The sequence below is a fragment of the Gorilla gorilla genome, chromosome 13 (assembly GCF_029281585.2).
Source record: "Gorilla gorilla gorilla isolate KB3781 chromosome 13, NHGRI_mGorGor1-v2.1_pri, whole genome shotgun sequence".
In the NCBI taxonomy this organism is placed as follows: domain Eukaryota; kingdom Metazoa; phylum Chordata; class Mammalia; order Primates; family Hominidae; genus Gorilla; species Gorilla gorilla.
In genome coordinates, this window is record NC_073237.2 from 112,268,377 (window position 1) to 112,290,672 (window position 22,296).

At 38.6% G+C, this 22,296-nt stretch overlaps 1 long non-coding RNA gene across 1 annotated transcript in view; it reads right to left on the reverse strand.

The window, feature by feature from the left end:
* The window catches only part of LOC101145468 (uncharacterized), a 37,370-nt gene extending 15,515 nt beyond the window's left edge, over positions 1-21,855 (reverse strand). Inside the window, exons 1-2 of the long non-coding RNA XR_010130340.1 lie at positions 21,671-21,855; positions 1,018-1,289 (exon numbers count right to left, since the gene is read on the reverse strand). This is a non-coding gene — a long non-coding RNA (uncharacterized lncRNA). The remainder of the gene's footprint in view (positions 1-1,017; positions 1,290-21,670) is intronic.
* Positions 21,856-22,296: the final 441 nt, after the last annotated feature.

Genomic DNA, 22,296 nt, shown 5'->3' on the forward strand with positions numbered 1-22,296 from the left:
CTTCCAGAGTGAATGCTGTGTGACTGTAACTTTGTGCACATGCTACTCTTTAAGCCCTCTGTAAGATTCATCTGTGACCCATGGCTGCTTACAGAATTCCACCCCACAATTGGTACCACTTGATCTCCCCAACTCCACCCCTTACTGCGTCCCACATATGCCCAGCCCACCCTCACAATCCTCTCCACCAATCCTTTGACTTTTCTTTGAATAGTATGTTTAAAATACTAAAAATGCATTTGGAATCTATGTAGTTATATGATCTCAAAGTTGGAAAGAAGCTAAAAGGTCGCTGAGCCCAATGTCCCATTTAGTGCAGAAAAAAAGCCCTTTGAAGTGGCTTAAATCCTGGATGGTTAAAATGATGTGAACAAAATCAATGTTTATTAAGGAAATGTTTAGTTTTTTCTGATACATGGAATAAGTACACCTCAGAGCCAAGATGGAAAAAGAGGGAATCTTTGGTAAACAAAGACTGACTGAAACAGCAAGGTTTTTTTAAATTTAACTGTGCATTAAGCTGGTCATTGAGTGAAAAATTTACAAAGCAATGCACAAGACTTCATAAGTAAATGGAATACTTTATATCATTATAATTATAATGTTCCTTGACCTCTTTCAACACACACAAAAAAACCCACAGAAGTTCATTAAAGTGGCTAAAATATACAGGACTAAAGACAATTAGAATTTATTGAATTATCAATAGAACACATTAGATTTTTAATTTTATCCAGCTGTTAGATGTAAAGTGGTCTGTCACTGTTGTTAGGTTTGTTTCTGTTTTGGATTGTTCATTTTTACTTTTCCCTTGTTACTGATGAGGTAAATCATATTTTTATATTTTTAGGCCATTATAAGCCATTATGTTTTCTCTTCTGTCAATTGGCTATATATAACCTTGGCTCATTTAAATTGACATTTTTACTGATTTTTAAGGTTCTTCATATATTATGGGTACCAACCTTTTATCTATCTATGAAATACTTTACAATAAAAGATTTTTAAAAGAGTTACCTGTAACAATCTCATTATTTATTTTGCCCAAGAGACGTATTCATTGTTACTATTTTCTTTTTTGTCATTGAAGAAGATGATGATGAGCAATAAGTAGCAAGTTCATTACATAGGTCACATCCCTGCAATCTAGATTCATGGATGGATGAGTCCGCATACACCCACTTTTTTCACTGAAGGAAGAGCCCCAGTTGCTGGTTCTAGAGATCTCCTTCATCTTATCATCTTTCTTTGAGGAGTACAGGTTGCTTGTGAATCCACTAACACTGAGCCTTTGGGAAGAGGAGTAGGAAAAATAAAACCAGAGACTAATTAAATTCAGCATATCTTTGTTTTTTGTCTGTTTTTTTTTTAAATATAATTTTGTCTTATTTTTTGTTGAAGTACAATCAATAAATATTGCTCAGTATATATTTAAGGTGCACAATGTGATAATTTGATAAATGTGTACATTGTGAAATGATCATCAACATCAAGCTAATTTATACATCTGTCACCTTCTTTCATGTGTGCGTGTGGTGAGGATACATAAGATCTACTGCCTTAGCACAATTCAAGTATACAATACAGCCTTGTTAACTACAGTCACCAACATTATTATGCTGTGTTTGAGATCCCCAGAAGTTATTCATCTTGCAGCTGAAAGTGTGTACATTTTGAACATCTCCCTATTTCTCCCACCTCCTACCCTTTGGCAATCACCTTTCTACTCTGCTTCTGTGAGTTTGACATTTTTACATTCCACATGTAAGTGAGACCATGCAGAATTTGTCCCTCCGTATCTGGTTTATTTCACTTAGCCTAATATTCTTCACGTTCATCCCTGCTGTCGCAAGGCAGGGTTTCCTTCTTTTTTTCTGGCTGAATATATTTCATCGTGTATATATGCCACACTTCTTTTATCCATTCATCCATTGACAGACACTTTGGGTGTTTCCATATCTTGGCTATTGTGAATAATACTGCAATTAATGTGGGTGTGCAGATATTTCTTTGGCATCTTAAGTGCATGTCCTTTGCAATGGAATTAATAGCCATAAGTGGGATTTATGGAGCATTTTTTTAGTGGTTTTACTATTCATTTTTTGAGGAACCTCCAAACTGTTCACCTTAATGGCCATGCCAATTACACTCTTACTAATAGTGTAAGGGTTCCCTTTTCTTCATACCCCCACCAACACTTGCTATCTCTTGTCTTTTCAATAATAGCCATCCTAACAGGTATGAGGTAATATCCCAATGTGATTTTTATTTGCAATTCCCTGATGATTAGTGCTGTTGAGCACTTTTTAACATACCCATTGGTCACTCATATGTCTATTTGTGAGAAATATCTATGCAAATCTTTTGCCTATTTTTAATTGGCTTGTATGTTGTTATTTTGTTTTGTTTTCTTCTTAGAGTTTTGCTAAGTTGTATGAATTTTGAATATATTTTTGATATTAATTCCTTACCAAATGTGTAGTTTGCAAATATTTTCTCCCATTCTGTGGATTGTCTTTTCATTTTGTTGATTGTTTTATTTGCTGTGCAGAAACTTTTTAGTTTAATATAGTCCCATTTGTTTGTTTTTGGTGTCTGTGATTTTTTGTGTCATATTTTTAAAAATCATTGCCAAGACCAAAGAGATTTTTCCCTAAGTCAAAGAGCTTTTCCCTTATGTCTTTGTGTAGACATTTTATAATTTCAGGTCTTACATTCTTTAATTCATTTCTAGCTATGTTTTGCCTGTGATATAAGATAAGAGTTCAGTTCTATTCTTTTACTTGTGGATATCCAGTTTCCCAACACCATTTATTTAAAGACTGTACTTTCATCATTGTGTATTATTGGAGTTTTTGTCAAAGATATGACCTTATAGGCATGGGTTTATTTCTGGGTCCTGTATGCTGTACCATTGGTCCATATGTCTTTTTTTTTAATGCCAATGCCATATTTTTGCAATTACTATAGGTTTGTAATATAGTTTGAAATCACAATGTATGATTCCTCCAGCTTTGTTCTTGCTCAAGATTGTTTGGTCTATTCAGGGTCTTTTGTGGTTTCAGGTGAAGTTTAGGACTGTTTTATCTATTTTCATGAAAAAAATGCCATTAAAATTTTTATATGGATTGCATTGAATCTGCAGCTCGCTTTGGGTAGTATAGATATTTTAACAATATTACTTATTCCAGTCCGTGCACATAAAACATCTTTCCATTTAGTTGTATCTTTTTCAACTTCTTTAATCAATATCTTATTCACTGAACACATCTTTCATTTCCTTGGTTAAAATTTTTCCAAAGTCTTTTATTTTATTTTTTGACGCTATTGGTAAATGACAATATTTTCTTAATTTTTTTCAAATAGTTTAATGGTATATATAAATGCAACTGATTTTTGTCAGCATCTCTTAATGAGGACACTGAGGAAGGGACAGAAGAACTGATATATAAGCAATAACTGCAATAAGAACACAAATTTTCTAGACAAATTGAGATTTATAATTTGCAAAGCACTTCATATTATTAGATCTTATCTCATTGGATCTTCCTAGAAATAGCCTTAGTATTTTCTCTGTTTCACAAAGAGGGAAATCAAGGTTTGGAGGAGTGTCTAACTGAGTTCATACAGCTAACAATTAGCAAGGCAGGGGTTCAAAATTATTATCTTCTAGTCCTAGATCCTTTTGTCTGTTATTTGAGGGCAGATATATTTTAATGGATTGGCATATAAGCTGCCTATGCTAGAGCTTCAATTCACTAACGGAACCACAAAATACATTTTATAGTGTAAATTGCTTGTCCTGTTAAAATTGCATTTACTTTCCCAACTTTTAAAAAGTGAAAGAATGAACACAAAAGCCAGTAAATTAAAAGTAAAATTCTCTGCAAGCTGACCTGATACATGAGAGTCCAGATGTTCTTCAACTACTATTAAAGGCCATTTACACAAGAATTTCTTTGCTCCACACAAGCAACCACATGAATTATCATTGTAATAATAATAATAATAATAATAATAATAATAATAATAATAATAACACTTGCTTTATTCATTCTTCACTAACGAGCCCTGGTACAGAAGCCAAACAGAACGTTTTACTTCCCTCAAATACACATTTTGATATATGTATTTTTTTTTCTTAAGAGTTGTCATGAGTCCTTTAAATTGTCTGAAAGAGACTTCTAGGATAATGACAGCCAATACAGGCTAAATTTTGCATTGTTACATTCTCACAAACTGTCACCAAATGCCTGGCTCTGTGAGGCCTTTGTTGATCTTGCGGTCCACTCATAATGCTGCCCTTCAGAACCTGAATAAATTCAGATGCTCAGCCACAGCTTCCAGAATCCATTTCTCTCAAGTCCCATGGTCCCATGGTAAATATCTTTTTTTTTTAATGTCCCCTTTTCATTTTATTTTTGCTTATTGAAATACCATGTTAAGATTTGGCTCAAATAAAAACTTAAAGCCTTTTTCCAATACTGTTCCTTCCCTTTTGCATGTGCAAATGTCACTCTGTAACTCATTGCCATCAGCACACTATACCAGCTGCTTGGGAATGCTTTACCTGCCCTGTGAGCCTGGAAGTTGCTTGAGGGAAGGGACTGATAGATCAGAGACAGCCTTTTGTAAGCCTGGACTATGTTCACGTTAATGCTCTTGCTCTCTGTTAAGGGCCAGAGTCATATATGCTGCAGAGGATGTGCTGTGTTTTCCTGCACGTGGCTGGGGTGTGGGGGGGTTGCAGCTTCTGTTGAGGCTCTGAGTAGCAAGCGATGACCATAAAGGCATTTTACCACACCCTTCTCATCACCTCAGCAATCGGAAACACTGATCCCAAAGGAAAGACAATCATAGAGCACTCAGGGCAAAGAGACAGAGTGCTCACTCATTCAACAAATATCTATTGGGCATCTTCCATGTGCCAGATACTGTCTCAGGGGCTGGGGATAGGAGGCTAGAGGAGGGCACAAGACTCATGGTGCTTATAATGAGAGGATAGATATAGACAATCCATCAAATAAATAAGTGAAACGAGACACATGTTTAATGGGAGAAATCATATACAAAAAAAATTAAATGACTATAGTTAACATTAATTTGATTGTACATTTCAAACTAGCTAGAAGAGAATAAGTTGAATGTTTCTAGCATAATGAAAAGCTGAATATTTAAGGTGTTGGCTATCCTAATTACCCTGATTAGGATTATATGAAGGTATGAAATTATTACATGTACTCCCAAAATATGTACATCAAATATGTATCAATATAAATAAATAATAAAGCAGAAAAAGGAGATGAGTTCAGTGGGAATATTATATAAGGTGGTCAGAAGGGGCTTTCTTGAGAAGATGTCTTTGGAGCAATGACCTGAAGAGGTGATGAAGTGATCCAGGCACCTATTTATGGTACCTTACCTCTAGTCAGAGGAATGGCGAGTGCAGAGGCCCAAGGAGAGAGCAAGCGTAGCATGTTGGAGGAGGGACAAAGAGTCTAAGATAGTTGATGTGGAAACAGAAAGGAAAAGGTTATTGACATCATGGGGAGGCAGATTGGAGAGGGATTTGTAGGCCATTTTAAGGACAGACTTCCGGTCTGAGCAAGTTGCAAAATTTAAGAGAGTTTTAAGCTAAGGAGAGCTGTTATCTGATTTATGTTCTAAAAAAGCTGCTCAGTCTTCTGCCTTGAAACTAGGGGAATGGGGTAGCAGCAAAGATATTATTAGTTAGGAGGCTCCTGTACTAATCTAGCAAAATACGATGGCATCTTGCTGTGGAAGGGGGATAAATGGATTGATTCTGTATTCATTAACGGATTGGAGATGGTAGGGGGATGTTGAACAAAAGAGGTCAAAGGTTACTCTAGCAACTGCAGGTTAGAACGGGCACTTCATGAGGTGGGGAAAACTACTAGAGAGTAAGTTTGTTTATTTGCTGTATATGTGGAAGATAAAAGGTTGGGTTGTAGTCATGTTAAGTTTGGGATGCTGATTAGACGTACACAAAGAAATACTGATCAGGCAGTTCATTTAATAAACAAATCTGAAAGTCCAAGAAACAAGTCTGGGCTAAAAAATAAAACATTTTATATTTATCTGCAATAAGAATGCTTTTTCACCCAAAAATATTAAGCCTAGATAAGAAAGTGTCCAAAGACGAAGACCTGGGCATTTCAATATTAAGAATTCCAAAGAAAACTAAGGTGTGAGCAGAAAGAACAAGAAAAAACAAGGAGAGTTTGATGTTGTAGAAATAAGCGAACATAATATTTTAAGGGAAAGCCATTATAAGATGGTTATAGCTTCTCAAGAAAACATAGTTGGTTGTTTGGTCCTTTAAGGCTGCTGCATCTCAAAACAGCGTGACAAAGGTAGGATAGAAAAATGGAAAAAGAAATGTGTCTATCAACGTCCTTCTCTGTTCCTGTTTTCCATTGACAAAAGTCTTCCTGGTGGGTAGATTCCTGGTTTGACTCTACCAAGTATCATCCAGGTGAATGTGAAAAGGGTTTTACCACCCAGCCTGTGTATGCGGCCAGAGGCTCCATGGATCCCATCAAGACTGGAGCTTCTCGGGCTCTAACTGCAGTGGTCCTGATGGAGGCCATGACCAAAACTAGTCCCTCACCTAGGAAAAGGTGAAAGCTGGGCTTTGTAACCGTCAAGATAGTTTGAACCACCTGTGGTGCTATTCTGGATAGCAAACAAGGCAAGTGGATGTGCTTCAGGAAGCATTTAACATCAAGTAGATATGGAATGTGTTTAAACATGGTCAGTTTCCTCTGTGAAGGGAGGAGAAGTCATTCGTTGCATTGCTGTTTTCTTTCTCAATTCCACCAAAACAAACTCTTACTTGTCTTTCTTGCTTAGTCATATATCGTGTCTTTCATAAAGCATTTCTAAACAATTTCAGCCTTTCTTCCTCTTTTCTATCTCAGTGCCCGAACTGGTCAATCAAGGATTTTATTTTCCATTTTAAAATTCTGGGAATCCAGGTTTGATTCTACCAACTATCAGCCAAGTGAATCTGAGTAGACCATTCTTCCTTTCTTTACATCGTATCAATTTAGTACTTTGTGTAAGCTAGAGGAAATTATATTTGCTTGCAGTATCACCTAAGAAGATCATTAGGTTACCACATGTGATAATACTTGATAAACCATAACATTGTGTCCATCATCATCATCATCATCATTCTATCTTTGTTTCCTGTGATTGAGACCTTGAGGCCAAGAATGACGCGTCTTCTTTTATCTGTCCCCCAAATTTCTAGTGCAATGATAAGCCACTCAGTGACAACTATTGGCCTAAACAAACTTGGAAAAGAAAAAAAAAATACAAATCCTTTGCTTCAAATTCTTTGTGGAACTTGGTTAGCCATAAATAAATAAATAAGCATATGAAAATAAATTACAAATCCAACTGTGTGCCTTGCCCTGAACTCTGTGTTTGATGTTAAAAACCAAGCCTCCCTCTTTTAAAATTGAAATATGAAACATTATGTGTGCTTATTTTTTCCCTTTTAAATACAGAGCTGTGGTTGCAGAAATAATTTAATATACTACACTGCATTTCCCCTGCAAGTGTGCCAATTCTGATTACATGTTTCCAGATGCCCTTGTTTGTTGTGGTTCTTTCACTAGTACCTGGCCAAGGAGCTGAATGGCTTATCTCTATAGGTAGCTCTGGCCAGCAACACTCAGCCAATAGGTGCTCTGTGTACAAAGAGCACCCGCAGGATCATTCACCCTGAGGTCAGCATTCTGGAGTCCTCTGGACTCCCAAGCTCAGCACTTGTACTTTATGTTTAAGAGCCAAGAAACTGAGGAAGAAGTTGAACTGGCCAAGATAGTCCAGCAGGCAACAAGCCTAAAACAGATTTAATAAAAGATCTCATTCCTTTCCACCATGTTTTTGTGAGATATTTCATGGGAATTGCCACTTGGGAGGTGCATGCAGCCAACCTGGAGCATGGCCAACCACAAGCTTAAGGCTTTCAAAGGCTGACTCCTGGTCTATATGCAGAAAACCTCAAGGAGTGGAGACTGCTCCCAAAATTCTCCAGCCCATGACCTTTTTGCAACAGTGTGAGAGTGGGCACTAGAAAGTATACTGTTTGAGTACATAGATTTACATTCTAATTGAAATGCAACAATTTATTCACTATTACCTTGGACAAGTCCATTTTTCTCTGCAGGCCTCACTCAGTATTCCCATCTCTAAAATGAGAGGCCTCAGGTATCTGAGGCATTTTGCAGTTATACTCTTTTGTAATATGCTCTGTGGAGTCAAACAACTGTGTTATATGGCAAAAACAAAAAACAAACAAAAAAAAAAGCCCCCAAAAAAACAGCGCTCAATTTTGAGCCACACATCCTGGGTTCCTATCGGCTGTAGTTTTTACTACCTTCTGGCTACATGATTTTACCCAAGTTTTCCCCTCCCTGAGCTTCAGTTTCCCAAAATATAAAACAAAGAAGGAACTGAGCAAACACACCAAGCTCCATTTTGATATTCTGGCATCCTAGTTCACTGTACTCCTTTGTTTTATATCGGACAGCAAGGCTGTATCCTATACCCCATCATCTGCCACATCTAGAGAAAAAGAAACCTGTGAAAACTTCCAAGGGGCAATCAGAGATGCTCTCTTTAAACCCTCTCACCTCAGAAATGCTCGAAGTTTGAACTTCTCTCCCATAGTCCCTTTGCTCAGGAGAAAAGATTAAGGCATAGTCCTAGCTATAAGGATGCAGGAAAATGAGCTGCCTTGAGGTGAATCAAAATCTTCGCCTTCTACTTTTGGTTTTGCACTTACCAGTGTTTACTGGGGAGTGGCGGTAGGGTTAAGACTCAACATTTACTTCCTGAGTTTTGCAATTATTAAGTGTTGTCAGCTTTACACATGCATTCAGTGTCCCAATTACATTTGGGTTCCAGCCCAAACACATTTGCTCTGGTTGCTCCCATTGCCTAGAAAACCTATGTGTCTTTTCTTGCCCAGTGCTCTTCAATAGCAGATAATCATGATCATATGATTACTGCTAATAATAATAACAATAATAAAACAGCTATCATTTATTAAGTCATCATTATGTGCATAATAGCGCAGTGTGATTTACATACATATCTCATCTCTCCTAAAGTTGGACTCTATGTAAAGATTTTTTGGTATCTCTCACCTTGCCTAGGACAAGAAGAATGATAGGCACTCAAGAAATGATAGATTCAATTATCTCATTTAATCATCACATTGGATCAGAGGAAAATATGTCAAGAGATGCTCAGAATCTTCTCAAGGTCACACAGCTAATGTAAATGTCAGAGCTAAGATTCAAACAGAAGTCTGCAAGATCATAAATTTCATCAGGATCTGTATTGCAACAAAGTACCTGCATAAACTTCAAGCTTTTTTTTTTTTTTTTTTTCATCTCTCAGGGAAAAAGACATCAGGTTGTAATGAGAGCTGGACAAACTGGGAATAGCTAGTAAAAGCAACCTGGACATCGAAGTTTCTACATGTGTGTTTTGTTAGAGAAATTGGAGGGAGCAGTGTACATGGTAGCAGAGGAATTGCTGCTCAAATACCCTTTTCTCTTCCACTTGAAAGGCCTCTCTCTTTTAAGTACATATTGATTAGAGTCCAAATATCTCAATTCTATTCTTAGCCCAGCACCTTAATTACAATGGATTCTCAGTTAAACCTGATGGTTCAGTTCCCCACCATCCTCCACTCCAAACTCCTTTTAACACAGAGATCAGAATAATGCATCAGAATGGCTTTCTTTTTTAAAGAAGTGATGATCTATGAGAAAAGTGTATTAATAACATTATATTCATGTTAAACATTTTAACCTTAATGACCCAGAGTCATTTTTCTTGGCAGACAAAATCTCAATGCCTAACTTAAAAAACAGAGTTATATAACATTTATGGTTAAATAATAACATTAATAACAACAGCAACAACAACAATAATAATCAATTTTAAGGCATTTGCTATGTAGCAGGCACTATGCTAAAATAATTATATGCATTATTTCATTAAATACAATCAACATCCTGTATAGTAATTACCATTATTATGTTTACTTTGTAAAACTTGGCCTTAGAGAAGTGAAGAAATTTATCCATGGCAGCTAGTGAGTGAAAGAATTTGCAATCTTTCTGGCCCTGGAGTCTGAGTTCTTAATTATTAACATAAACTGATTCTCCTAGTGAGAAACAGGATGGTGTTTCAAGAGCTGTAAGATATAGATTTGGGACTCAGAGGGGTTAACTCCCAAAGGAAACAGACATAATATTAGTAGAATAAGAAAATGCACATGTGCGCGCTTTTGATTTTTTTAAAGGATTAGAAAAATCTAAGCAACTGCGCTGTATGTCATAGAATTTTACGTCAGGGACAAGGAGACCTCCATGACCACCAGCAGCAGACCTTAATAACTCTTTCACTTGAATATCACTTTATAGTTATCTGGCAAAGCTTAATCCACAGTACAGTTGCATAGTTTTTTGTGAGTAGCTTAGTCAGACTTGGACACTGTAGTGCAGAATGCCTAAGTGTTTGGCTTCAGATCAGAAAGTAATACATGGAAGTGCTAGGTGTCAAATCTTTGTCATTCTGTTCCAGTTATAGGATTCTTTCTTACAGATAAAAAAGAGTTTGATGAATTTTAAGCATCTTGACAAAAAGTACAGTTATTTGGTAGCATTGTCAAAATGGTTTTTAGAGACACTGGGGAAAAATCAGAGAGCAAAAATGTGTTTTGGATAATTCATCAGAAATATTATAACAACATTTAGGTCTTTCAGAAGGAGCTGCACACTATTAAATGCACCAAATCATGATCAGCAAATATGTAGGTTTTCTGGCTTTCAAGGACTGAAATTATGTAGCTTTTACTAAACATGGGGAAAAGGATCCAGAATTTTCCTTCTTCACAAATACTCAGGAATAAAATCACAGAAGATTTGGAGGTCAGCGACTTCAGTTAAAATCTTGAACAGTTTTCTCTACAAGATTGTGAGATCCATCACTAGATCATTTTGGGATACTAAAGCTGAGTTGAGTATGAATTTAAGCAATGGGAACCACCCTGTGTGTGAACATCTATGAAAATGTTCGATCCAAATGGAATCCAGATCACAGGGGCGGAATACGTCTGAGAGGCAGCATTGTTACTTATACCACAAATCATTATTTTTTTCTTTCCATTTTATAAATTCCACTCCAGGATGAAACATTCAAGTTGTGGAAACATTGAAGATCAGTTTCTCTTAGTGGCTGTCATGCACATACTGAAGCAAGATGAAGACTGGCCTTGAGTCATCTTGTGGAAGCTTATTTGGGGTGTCAATTCCAGGCTTGTGTTTGAAATAGGATTTGGGGACGTCAGTTCCAGGCTTCTGTGTAACTTAGATTTTTGTGTGTGTATGTTTTTTATTCTATCCTGGTGATGTTTTCTAGACTGAGTCCACTATTGTGGTTTCTATAGAAAAAGAGGAGAGCTGGCATAATAATACTCCATGATGTGCGTGGTTTCCTGCTCCACGTGTGGAGTTAGAAAGTGAAGAGGAATGAACGTAACATAGTGTGGGCTACTCCAGCAGAGCAGGGGCTTAGGGAGGGGCTTAGGAATGGCTTTGGGAGGGTAGACCCTGAATTGTGTGTTGGCGGAGAGGCTAGGATAGTCAAAGCATCACACTTTGATTGCCTCCTCTACCTGTCTCCCTGCTATTCCTCAAATATGACAGGCATCCTCCTGCCTCAGGATCCTTGCACCAGCTGTGATCTCTACTCGGAATACTCTTCTTCAAAGCTGACTCCCATAACACCTACAATGCTCATTCAAATGCCATTTTTTTCAATGAGGCTCACTCTGATCACCCTATTTCAAACTGCAATTTACATCCTCCCTAAAGCCTTGTTTTTCCCACACTTACTAATTTCTAACAAACTTGTATATTTATTTAAATTTGTTTTTAGTTCCCTTTTAGAAGGTATGCTCTGAAAAAGAGAGGATTTCCATCTACTTTGTTCACTGATAAATCCTAAGCACACAGAATAGGGCTAGCATAGGGTATAGGCACTCAAATATTTTTTAAATAAGTGGTTAATTTTTTTCATATTGTTTCCTTTAATTACTTTTTTATCACAATATGATAAAAAATGTCATAATGTAAAGCCTGTCAATGTACTTCCTTTTAAAGTTATTTTTTTCTGCTGGGCACGATGGTTCATGTCTGTAATCCTAGCAATTTGGGAGGCCAAGGTGGGCTTATCACTTGGAGATCAGGAGTTCAAGACCAGCCTGCCAACATAGCAAAACCCTGTCTCTACAGAGAAATACAAAAATTAGCCAGGCCTGGTGGCACACGCCTGTAATTCCAGCTATTCGGGTGGCTGAGACAGGAGAATTGCTTGAACCCAGAAGGCGGAGGTTGTAGTGAGCCAAAATCATGCCACTGCACTTCAGCCTGGACTACAGAGTGAGACCCTGTCTCAAAATAAAATAAAATAAAGTTATTTTTTTCAAAAGGTACCAATTTGGTAAACATGCTCAAGGGATACAACTGTACCTACGCCCAAGTCATTTTAGTTTTACAAATATATAATTAGTCAAATCAAAAAAGGCATGTCTGACAGATGAATGAATGTTAAGACAATGCTAAATAACCTTTAAGGGGAAAGGGTGAGGAGGCAGAGGTGCTTGTATGTATCATCTTCCAGGAGCCAGGCATTGGCAAACACCACTATTACAAATAAAAGCCTGAGATTCTGAAAATTTAAGTGACTTATGGAGGTTACACAGCTAATAAAAAGAAGCAGTATGATTTAGACTCATTATTCCTGACTCCAAATCCTATGATTTACTGCAACATAGTGTACTATCTTCAAACTGTAAATTCTTCAGAAATGGTTATTGTAGATAATTTACATGTTGGATGCAGTAGTGTGCCATGCAGTTACCTTTCTTCAGGACTAAGGGGCTCCTTTTCCCTGATGTTGGGATTGCTGTTCACTATCCAGCTGTTCACTCTCCAGCTACCAACTGCCCTCTACTTCAGGGAGCCTCCTCACCCTAGGTCACACCTCTTCCCAGGGCCAGCCCATATCCAGTACTCTTCAATGTGGGGTACAAAAACATGGCCCCCTTGCCTCATGTGGCACAACTCTGAAGGCCATCCCAGCTCCAGTGATTCCAGTGGGATTGATGGAAGCCTCTGTTGTGACTGCATGAGACCCAACTCTTCCCTTTGCCCAGCGCTAGTGCCTTCACACTCCCACAGGTGTATCTCCCAAAAGCACCCCTTGATGAACTTCTGACACACAAATCTCAGCCTTGGAGTCTGTTTACAGGGAGCCTGATCAATGTCAATATAGTAGGTGGTATTGTGGAGTTCAGAGATTAGTGAACTCAACAATACGGGTAGCATATACCTTAGATAAGGTCCCAGACCATGCGCAGTGTTGGGAACGCCTAGTTTCACAAAATTTGAGGCACTCTCTCCTAACTGCCAGAAGCACTTTGGCAAAAACAACTATGATACACAATTTCACCCTTTTGAGATCGCCTGTTAACTTGACTACCTTGGTAGTACATCACCAATTTGACAGTTCTATTTGTCCATTCTCACGTCGTGATAAAGAAATACCTGAGACTGGGTAATTTATAAAGTAAAGAGGTTTAATTGGCTCATGATTCTTCAGGCTGTACAGGAAGCATAGCAGCTTCTGTTTCAAGGGAGGCCTCAGGAAACTTCCAATCATGGCAGCAAGCAAAGAGGGAGCAGGCATCTTACACGGCAGGAGCAGGAGCATGAGAGGGAAGGGGAAGATGCACACTTTTAAACAACCAGAACTCACAAGAACTCACTCATTACCATGAGAACAGCACCAAGGGAATGGTGCTAACCCATTCATAAGAAATCTACCCCCAAGATCCAATCACCTCCCACCATGTCCCACCTCCAACATTGGGGATTACAGTTCAACAGGAGACTTGGTGGGGGGCAGGAGGGGAGGTGGACACAGATCCAAACCACATCAACAGTCATCACAGCCAGCAGGTAACTTACTCTGAAAGCTCCTACATTCAATAGATAAGACCAACTGTGAGCTGGGAATTATGCTGCATTACAAGAAAGTCAAAGATGCATAAACTTAGTTCTACCCTGAAGTAGCTCTTAGTTTAGAAGATGATTCTCTAACTTTTGTTCACCAGAACCACCCAACAAGCTTGTTAAAAATTCTCATGCTTTGTCTTGGAATTGGAACTAAGAATGATTTCTGCTGGGTTCTAATATTAATATTGTGATACAAGTTATTCATGAACCACTTGTGGAGAAACTGAAATCCCAAAGACGACATAAAACATACATTGCTAGGTCTAACCTTACTAAGCAGAAGATACTGTGCTAGAATCTGTGAAGAATTTTATTTTTATTTTTATTTTTTTATTATTATTATACTTTAAGTTTTAGGGTACATGTGCACAATGTGGAGGTTAGTTACATATGTATACATGTGCCATGCTGGTGTGCTGCACCCATTAACTCGTCATTTAGCATTAGGTATATCTCCTAATGCTATCCCTCCCCACTCCCCCCACCCCACAACAGTCCCCAGAGTGTGATGTTCCCCTTCCTGTGTCCATGTGTTCTCATTGTTCAGTTCCCATCTATGAGTGAGAATATGCGGTGTTTGGATTTTGTCCTTGCAATAGTTTACTGAGAATGATGATTTCCAATTTCATCCATGTCCCTACAAAGGACATGAACTCATCATTTTTTATGGCTGCATAGTATTCCATGGTGCATATATGCCACATTTTCTTAATCCAGTCTATCATTGTTGGACATTTGGGTTGGTTCCAAGTCTTTGCTATTGTGAATAGTGCCGCAGTAAACATACATGTGCATGTGTCTTTATAGCAGCATGATTTATAGTCCTCTGGGTATATACCCAGTAATGGGATGGCTGGGTCAAATGGTATTTCTAGTTCTAGATCCCTGAGGAATCGCCACACTAACTTCCACAATGGTTGAACTAGTTTGCAGTCCCACCAACAGTGTAAAAGTGTTCCTATTTCTCCACATCCTCTCCAGCACCTGTTGTTTCCTGACTTTTTAATGATTGCCATTCTAACTGGTGTGAGATGGTATCTCATTGTGGTTTTGCTTTGCATTTCTCTGATGGCTAGTGATGATGAGCATTTTTTCATGTGTTTTTTGGCTGCATAAATGTCTTCTTTTGAGAAGTGTCTGTTCATATCCTTTGCCCACTTTTTGATGGGGTTGTTTGTTTTTTTCTTGTAAATTTGTGTGAGTTCATTGTAGGTTCTGGATATTAGCCCTTTGTCAGATGAGTAGGTTGTGAAAATTTTCTCCCATTTTGTAGGTTGCCTGTTCACTCTGATGGTAGTTTCTTTTGCTGTGCAGAAGCTCTTTAGTTTAATTAGATCCCATTTGTCAATTTTGGCTTTTGTTGCCATTGCTTTTGGTGTTTTAGACATGAAGTCCTTTCCCATGCCTATGTCCTGAATGGTAATGCCTAGGTTTTCTTCTAGGGCTTTTGTGGTTTTAGGTCTAACATGTAAGTCTTTAATCCATCTTGAATTAACTTTTGTATAAGGTGTAAGGAAGGGATCCAGTTTCAGCTTTCTACATATGGCTAGCCAGTTTCCCCAGCATCATTGATAGACCGCTAGCAAGACTAATAAAGAAAAAAGGAGAGAAGAATCAAATAGGTGCAATAAAAAATGATAAAGGGGATATCACCACCAATTCCACAGAAATACAAACTACCGTCAGAGAATACTAGAAACACCTCTATGCAAATAAACTAGAAAATCTAGAAGAAATGGATAAATTCCTCGACACATACACTGTCCCAAGACTAAACCAGGAAGAAGTTGAATCTCTGAATAGACCAATCACAGGATCTGAAATTGTGGCAATAATCAATAGCTTACCAACCAAAAAGAGTCCAGGACGAGATGGATTCACAGCCGAATTCTACCAGAGGTACAAGGAGGAACTGGTACCATTCCTTCTGAAACTATTCCAATCAATAGAAAAAGAGGGAATCCTCTCTAACTCATTTTATGAGGCCAGCATCATCCTGATACCAAAGCCGGGCAGAGACACAACCAAAAAGGAGAATTTTAGACCAATATCCTTGATGAACATTGATGCAAAAATCCTCAATAAAATACTGGCAAACCGAATCCAGCAGCACATCAAAAAGCTTATCCACCATGATCAAGTGGGCTTCATCCCTGGGATGCAAGGCTGGTTCAATATACGAAAATCAATAAATGTAATCCAGCATATAAACAGAACCAAAGACAAAAACCACATGATTATCTCAATAGATGCAGAAAAGGCCATTGACAAAATTCAACAACCATTCATGCTAAAAACTCTCAATAAATTAGGTATTGATGGGACATATCTCAAAATAATAAGAGCTATCTATGACAGACCCACAGCCAATATCATACTGAATGGGCAAAAACTGGAAGCATTCCCTTTGAAAACTGGCACAAGACAGGGATGCCCTCTCTCACCACTCCTATTCAACATAGTGTTGGAAGTTCTGGCCAGGGCAATGAGGCAGGAGAAGGAAATAAAGGGTATTCAGTTAGGAAAAGAGGAAGTCAAATTGTCCCTGTTTGCAGACGACATGATTGTATATCTAGAAAATCCCATTGTCTCAGCCCAAAATCTCCTTAAGCTGATAAGCAACTTCAGCAAAGTCTCAGGATACAAAGTCAATGTGCAAAAATCACAAGCATTCTTATACACCAATAACAGACAAACAGAGAGCCAAATCATGAGTGAACTCCCATTCACAATTGCTTCAAAGGGAATAAAATACTTAGGAATCCAACTGACGAGGGATGTGAAGGACTTCTTCAAGGAGAACTACAAACCACTGCTCAATGAAGTAAAAGAGGATACAAACAAATGGAAGAACATTCCATGCTCATGGGTAGGAAGAATCAATATCGTGAAAATGGCCATACTGCCCAAGGTAATTTATAGATTCAATGCCATCCCCATCAAGCTACCAATGACTTTCTTCACAGAATTGGAAAAAACTACTTTAAAGTTCACATGGAACCAAAAAAGAGCCCGCATCGCCAAGTCAATCCTAAGCCAAAAGAACAAAGCTGGAGGCCTCACGCTACCTGACTTCAAACTATACTACAAGGCTACAGTAACCAAAACAGCATGGTACTGGTACCAAAACAGAGATATAAATCAATGGAATAGAACAGAGCCCTCAGAAATAATGCTGCATATCTACAGCTATCTGATCTTTGACAAAGCTGAGAAAAACAAACAATGGGGAAAAGGATTCCCTATTTAATAAATGAATCTGCGAAGAATTTGAAAAAGCATGTGGAATGAAGTCCATATCCATAGACTATAGTCCAAAGTATTTAAACACATTTAATCTACTAGGAGTGATAATATTCCAATAAATCTATATCTGTTTTATAAAAAACCATTACATATTAGATAACATGCTAGCCTCCAAGGCAGCACAAAGGTAAAAATACATGGTTCTTCTCCTCAAAAAGTTTCATTAGTGTTAGGTAAGAATAATTAATTTCTGCCTTCACTCATTTACCTATTTGACCTATTTGTTGCATCAATTAATTCATTCCTTTATGCATTTAATAAATATTTACAAAATAGCTGCTAAGTGAAATGTGCTATCATGATGGCAGGAAAATACATGGTGAGTACCTACAGAAAATACCAGTATCACCAATATCATACTATGGGAGGGCTGACACATTAGCTTGCATACATTTTTCAATATCTAAGTCTTGAATAACTAAAATGCTTCCTGTGGCAATGAAATGCAGTCATCTTAAGGTAGTAATCACTGTTAATATATGTGTAATTGGATAACCCTAATTCACTTTAGCTTGAAAAATCTGTAGCAGGGAATTGGTGGTAAGAGTTTTCTTTGGTTTGGCTGATTCAAATGAACCATTTTTGAATTTGGAGAATTTCGTAATCACTAGCCTGACTGGCCCACACTAGCAGTTTTCTGGATTTCTAGGAAAATCTCTGGTATGCGTCATAGTGAAGAAGTGTTCCAACAAAAAAAGGGGATAAATGAAGAGTCATAATCATTTAGAAAGAATTCACCGAGAAATAGAGGTCTGCGTGGTGTAACTAAGAATTGCACAATGCTGTTGCAGGGCATGCAGGATGCATGACAGGTGGGGCTGCCTGCTCTTCCCCCTCGCCCTCCCGAGGCATCACGGTGAATCAATCTGAGTTCTCATTTCTTTAGAGCACATTTGGATCACAGACTGAAAACAGACTACAGACATCCACTACCAGTTAATTAGAATTGGCATAAAAGATGTTATCTAGTTTCCATTCCTACTGCTGCCATTTGGATTTAACAGTGTGGAGATTGGCCAGGCATGGTGGCTCATGCCTGTAATCCCAGCACTTTAGGAGGCCGAGGTGGGTGGACCACCTGAGGTCAGGAGTTCAAGACCAGCCTGACCACAATGGTGAAACCCCATCTCTACTAAACACAAAAAATTAGCCAGGCCTGGTTGCAAGCACCTGTATTCCCAGCTACTTGGGAGGCTGAGGCAGGAGAATCACTTGAACCTGGGAGATGGAGGTTCCAGTGAGCCAAGACCGCGCCATTGCACTCCAGCCTGGGCAACAAGAGTAAAATTCCGTCTTAAAAACAAGAACAAACAAACAAAAAAAACGAAGTGTGGAGATTTTGAATTTAGGTCCAGTTCTACCAACCGGATATTTCCAGATATTTTCAACTGACTTAGTTTCTCTTGATATCAGCTCATTAGTTTTTCTAGTAGATTACCTATCTAACTAATGCCCCTGTGTGTTTATGAAGATCAGGGCAGAAAATAGGTGATTCAGCATTGAGGAAAGAAAGCAGGCAGAGGCTAACCTGCTCATGAATAACATGGCTTTGTTTGACATGGTCCCTGACTTCCTCACTTCTGTGCCTTCTCTCCACTGGATGCCCCTGCCCACCTGCAATCTACCTTTTGGCCATTTTGAACTACTATCATTTTCCTGAACTTCTATTATTTTCCTTTCACTTTATCACTTATATGCTATAAAAAATGCTGTTTTCTTTGTCTGAATAAACATCTCCCTATTCTCGCCTCTTTCTTCACCCCTTGCCAAATTCAGGACTACTTATCACTTGACTACACAATGTACTGAAATTCATTCTTTAGCTTTCATGGCCCGTCCTCTGACGTTCTCGTTGGTGGCATCAGTCTGGGTCATACCACACATACCACATCCTTCCACAACTCCCTGTAGTACCCTTATCTCAGCAAGAGCCTTTGACTGTATCTCTTTTGTAATACACATTTTATGTAATAAAATTACATGTTAGATTTTATAGAGCAAAGAATAATTTAAAAGAAATTCATAAAAAACAGTGAAAGTTTGGTTATACATTTATCCCATTACCATTTACTAAGTCACTTTTGTATGCCATGAAATGGAGAAATTAAGAAGAAAATAGCACCACCTCTCCCATCAAAGTGTTCACAGCCTAGTAATAGAGACAGACTCAAAATATTTGACTTTAAAATAATGAGGAATTGGGTACTAATCATTTGTTCATATTAATGGGATACCTACAGACTTCATCTTTTCAGGCTGCTATGACAAAATATTAATAGCTTAAACTGGATAATTAATAATCAACAGATTTTGCTGCTTATATTTATGGAGGCTGGGAAGTCCAAGGTCAAGGCACTAGCAGATTCAGTGTCTGGTGAGGGCCTGTTCCTCTTAGATGGCACTTTCTGTATCCTCACATGGTGGAAGGGGCAAGATACCTTTCTTGAACCTTTTTTATAAGGGCACTAATCCCATTCATGAGGGCAGAGCCCTAAGGACTTAATAACTTCCCAAAGGGCCTCACCTCCTAATGCTATTGTATCATGTTGGATTCTAACATGAATTTTGCAGTTTGGGGGAGTCACAAACATTCAGACCATAGCAACTACTATATGCCTGGCACTGTTCTAGGCAGTGGGGTGTACAGGTAAGCAAAGCCAAGCCTCACACTCAGTGAGCTTCTATTACAGAGATTTCAGTGAGGGAAATGTGAAAAGCCATGAAGTTTACAGGAGGAAAAGCCTTATTCTGCCTATGGTGGGAGTTTAGATCTGGCTTTTATGAGGATATGACATGTTCACTGCGCCCAGTAGAGCAAATGCAGTACTAACTCTTAAGGGTGAAGGAATGCTCATTTAACTATGGAGCATCTAATGCATGATGAATGTGGTTGTAGGAGCAGAGTTCCTGTCATGAAGTAGGTATTTGATAAATGTATCATATTTGGATCAATAACCCAAATCCAAAAATGAGTACTCATTTGAGGGTCCCTTCCCTCAAGGATCATGCAGTCCAGTGGAGAAGTTCATTCGCTCTCATTCACTCATAACAATATGGTGCATGAAAGGAGAAGCCAAGAGTGGACAGAATGGAAACTCTAAAACTCATACATTCCTCTCCTATCACCATCCTCCCAAACATCCGCTAGTCCCTCTGTTTCCTCCTCTGAAAACTTATACTCTTCTTGGGAGTTCTGAGTTGTCTGGTGTATCTGTTTCTTTTGCTGGGTGCTTCACCTTGGCTTCCTCCCAAATGCCTCCAGCAACTGTTTATTTTTATAAATGTTGTATACACAGGGCAGAAGATAGAGAAAGGGGTGAGCCAGAGTCATTTACGAAAGCACTTTGGCACTCTGCTCTGGAAATCATTTCCGCAGGAGGCTGCCCTGGACAGAGTGCACTTACTCTCAGACCTCCCATCCCCACTTCCAAGCAGAAGTCAATGCAATTTTTATTTACAGTCAGAAGCTCCATGAAATTCTGAGCCAAAAGGCTTCTTTCCTGAAAAGCTGGTAGTGGCCTCCAACATTCAGCTATCACCTTTAACAGGAACTTTTTGTTGTTTGCACCAAACAAATAACCAGACACCTGGGTCAGAAGCAGAATTAAGGACCTAATTCGTCTCCATCCATGGACATTTAATGGACACCTACTTGTGCAAATACTATCACAGCCACTGAGAACACAAGACATAGGATCCTAAAAGAGCAGGAAGAGGCTATCTTTTATTGATGACATATCATATATTGTCATGATTTACATACATAAAAAAGATACTATCATTCTGCTTTACAGATTGGGGAAAGGAGGAAAGAAGGAAGGGGATGGAAGGGAAGAGGATGGAAGGGAAGGGAAGGGAAAGGAAGGGAAGGGAAGGGAAGGGAGTGGGAGAGGGAGAAATGGAAGGAGGGAGGAACAGAGGGAGGGAGGAACAGAGGGAGGGAGGATTTGAGGTTCTGTAACTTGTATAAAACCCATAGCTGATGAATAAGCTTTCTACTCATTTTCTCTTCATCACTCTTATATCACACTTTCACCTCCACTCTCCACCAAAATTGTTGTTATCAAGGTTATTATATATAAACCTAATTATTATAATGATTGACACCCACATTGCTAAACACAAAAGTCAGACATCAATTCTCATCTTGGTTCGCTGATTAGCAACATATAATACAGTTGACTGCCTCCTTGTCCTTGAAATGCTTTCTTCACTTGGCATCTGAGACATCTTACATGATCTGTTGGTTTTCCTGGTGCTTCACCGCCAGCACTTTCTCAGTCTCTTTAGCTGGCTTCTGCTTCTCAGCATCATCTTCTGCTGTTGAAGTATCTCAGAACTCAGCCCTTGGACACCCTCTTTGCTTTATATACATTCACTCTCTTGGTGACCTCATTCCGTCTCATGCTTCAAATCCCACCTGCATACCAATAGCTCAAATTTCCTCTATTCTGTACCACTTCTTTAAACTTCAGCTTGATATATACAACAGCATACTTGCTATCTCTCCTTGGGTGTCTCAAACTTATCATTTTCAAAATTGAAGTCCCCATTTTTCTCCATTAAACCTACTCCTCTGATGGACTCCCCAGTCTCAGTTCATGGCAACTTCATCTTTCCCTTTCCCGTTGCTCGGAACAAAAAGCCTCTTTTGATTACACCCCACACCCAATCTGATGGCAAACTGGTTTGTGTTACCTCCCAAATACATCCTGGATCCAGCAATTTCTCATCATCTGCCCTGTGACCAGCCTGCTGCAACTCTCAGTCTTCTCTCACCCAGATTACTTCTTGGAGGCTCTTCCTTTGTATTTGCCCCATACAGCCTGGTCTTAACTCAGTCACCAGTGTGATCCTAATA